General features: G+C 32.7%; 1 long non-coding RNA gene across 1 annotated transcript; it reads right to left on the bottom strand.

Annotated features, from left to right (window-relative positions):
- Window positions 1-815: 815 nt before the first annotated feature.
- On the bottom strand, window positions 816-2,999 carry LOC141427066 (uncharacterized). Its single transcript, XR_012451299.1, has 3 exons — window positions 2,726-2,999; window positions 2,423-2,559; window positions 816-2,225 (listed from the first exon to the last, which is right to left on the bottom strand). It is a non-coding gene; the product is annotated as an uncharacterized lncRNA (long non-coding RNA).
- Between the last annotated feature and the right edge of the window lie 202 nt (window positions 3,000-3,201).

Raw genomic sequence — 3,201 nt, 5'->3', positions numbered from 1 at the left:
GTTATTGCTGGGCATAAGGTAGGTTCCTATCCACTAGACGATTCACGATCACAAGGCCATAAATTAATTTAAGTTAAATCACCATAGCGTTACCACAAGTTAAGTGTAGTATTAAGTAGGTTAAGAAGGGGTAGTTAGTTAGTCTTTAAAATTAGCTATTAATTCAAGGCCAGTATAATTAATAATAGCCATAAAGCTTGTTACAATTTGTTGGCCGTGACCAGCATAAGTACAGTCAAGTACAAGTACAATTAAAGATAATAAAAAATACTTATTATATCATCACCTATTACTGGCATAAAAGACTTATTACAATATGGTATGCCATGACCAGGAAGAACTTAATTTAATTTACTTAAGTAATTTAGAGTTTGGTGTTAGTTTAATCATAGTCTGTTTACAGTTTGCAAAGCTGTGAGCTAGAATACAAACAAAAGTAGAAAGAAAATCATGACCAAAATGAGTATTTAATTAATAACATAGATGAAAAATAATAACAAGTGTTGTAAATAAAAAGATTTGAGGTTAAGAATTAATTTAGATATAGATTGTAGTAAGTAAAAGATAGGTAATATAGCATAAAATCAGTAACGTTTTCCAAAACAGTGGTTGTTCTTTTAGACTGCCACAATTTGCTGTTCGTGAAATGGAGTTTGAGATTAATTTGAATTAAAGTTGTGATAGTATAGAGAATCAGCTCTCTCATTCTGAGAGGAGACCTGTGTGCTTGGTAGTGGGATATGCATAGACTGGGGTGATGATGATGATGATTATAATCAGTGTTATAGCAGTATGGAGATAGGAATAACTTGAGAATAGTTTAATAATTTAATAGATTTAGCAGGTCACAACATAAAGAACTTCTTGTCGAAATGAAGACGGTCGTAAGCACTTCCTATTTTTAATTCACTTCACTAAAAACACTAAGATAGGTTATTCTTGATTGACGAATATTCACAGAAGTAAGACGAGGGTCCACCCTTGGTTAAAAGCTGCAATGATCACAAGATCTAGGCGTGATGTAGGAGTAATCGATGCACTGTTTTCTTCGGCCTTAGTAATGAATAGTCATCTGTTTCATTAGAAGTAGCGTAGACAGTTTAGTAATATCAGATTTGAGAGCTAAGCGGATTCAAAACTCAAATAAAAGTAGCGTTTGCTTTTGTTGCGAGCAAAGAGTAAAGGTTGCGAGTTGACAGTTAGAACACGTTAGAAGTTAGAACTGCAGGGCTACTACGAAACTCGAAAATCAAAGTTCGTATCGCACCGTCTCTTTTACTCGCATATTAAATGACTTAAGCGTCGGCGGGACGGCAACATGCGAATTTCGAGTTTTGCACTTTCGTGGTATGGGGCCAGACTTCACACACGTGCATGCGTAGACGTGAAACAAACAAGACGCCATTTTAGATATGAAAAAATACCGGTCCAACGTCGTGTCATACACCAAAAGTTAGAGAGAGATAGCAATATTTTAGTTCAAGCCCAAGTAAAGCTCGGTTGCCAGACATTCTTAAGTAATAGGGGAAATGATTTATAAAGTATGTATTAATTACTCAGGATTAGTATAATGAGAAAATTTTGCTTTAATCAGATTAGTATTGAGTAAAATATTAGTCAGATTATACAGACAGATATTTAAATCAGATTAGTATTGAGTAAAATATTAGTCACAATGCCTAGAAAGTAGAGTGCAGATAATAGAAGTTGATCTAAGTAAAACAGTAATATATGATAGGTTTATAGATAAGAAATTGACATAAAATAAAATCTGTTACTTGAGTATTTAATTTATGAGAGGAAAGCAGGAAAGTCAATTACAATTTATTACATTAAGTTTTACTTGTAAATGTTTGGTATAAACAAATCAGTAAATAACTAACGGGGTTGCTTTGTTGTTATATGAAAGTTGAGACAATTGTTATTAATAGTTTACCAAATTAATGATTGAGTAATTAATGAAATGATAATAGTAGAGGGTTATAGGTAAAGAAATAAAACAATATACCAAAAATTAATCATAGCACCTAAAAGCGTTTAAAATATTTTATTAAGAGGAAGATGTCTGCGGACAGCGATATAGTTAGTGAGAATAGTTCCTTGATTATGTAGCAGGAGTGCACACAAGTTCAAATCGTGAGAGGTAGACACTAGTTCAATCCATGCTCAAGTATGTGTGATATAGTGATGTTCAGCGCTCATCTGTCATTAGATTATCACACTTTCTGTAAATAAAAGAAAGAAATAAATAACAGAAAGAGTAGTTTGAAGTTAGAGTAGAATGAATTTTAATTGGGTTTTAGCTTACACAAACATTTGGAGTTTAAATGTCGCTTGAAATGTAATAACAATAAAGAAATAGCTTAACAGTTGAAATTTTATAAGATTATGACATAGTGAGATTAAGAAAGTTAGTACATACCATTCAATGTCAACAACAATGGGCTGTTGTGGGGTCTGGTTTCATTGAATGAGCTCAGTAAATTTAATTTCATTATAAGAGCAATCCGAGTGAGCTTTAGTCATTTTACATTCGAGATACACTGGGCGAGGTTTTATCTGAAAGATAAAAGGCATTATTATTACACAGTTAACACTTGGACGTATTTAAAACGCGAGCACTGTTAATACCGTTTAAAACAATAGTTAGTTACTGTCGAAACTTGAGTCCAAATCAATAGTTACAGTTAGATCATAGAACGTAAGTTATGTCGGCGGCACTCACCTGTTAAATTATAAACTCGCGGATACGGAAAGTTTTAGTTATCTTTAAATACTTTTAGTGTAATAAAGACAAGCGTAAGTTCATAGTAAATTGAGGTTAGAACCTTTCTTTGACGATAGAATTATAGTGTTGACGTTGGCAGCTGCGCGGTGACAGATAGCGAAGGGCGGTACGAGTATTTATTTTTAAATTGCGCGTAAGCGAGGTAAAGGGTTCACGTCCATAGATACGAAACGTGGCGACTTGGAAGCGGAAAATTTAGGTGTACTTTATATTAAAAAAATAGGGCGATAAGAGAAACCAATTTGAAATATAAACGTATTAAAGAAAATCAAACCACATAAAATAGAAGTTAAACTGTTATCGTTAAGGTTTAAATTTATTCAAAATCAGTTTATTAAGCGGTCAATTGGATGTAATTATAACGTAAAGAATTTTATGAATAAGGGGGAGATTGAATAAAATTTAGAAAATAA

Source organism: Choristoneura fumiferana, chromosome 4 (genome assembly GCF_025370935.1).
Source record: "Choristoneura fumiferana chromosome 4, NRCan_CFum_1, whole genome shotgun sequence".
Lineage (NCBI taxonomy): Eukaryota > Metazoa > Arthropoda > Insecta > Lepidoptera > Tortricidae > Choristoneura > Choristoneura fumiferana.
Note: the sequence above shows the minus strand (reverse complement) of the source record. Positions and strands in the feature narration are given on the sequence as shown.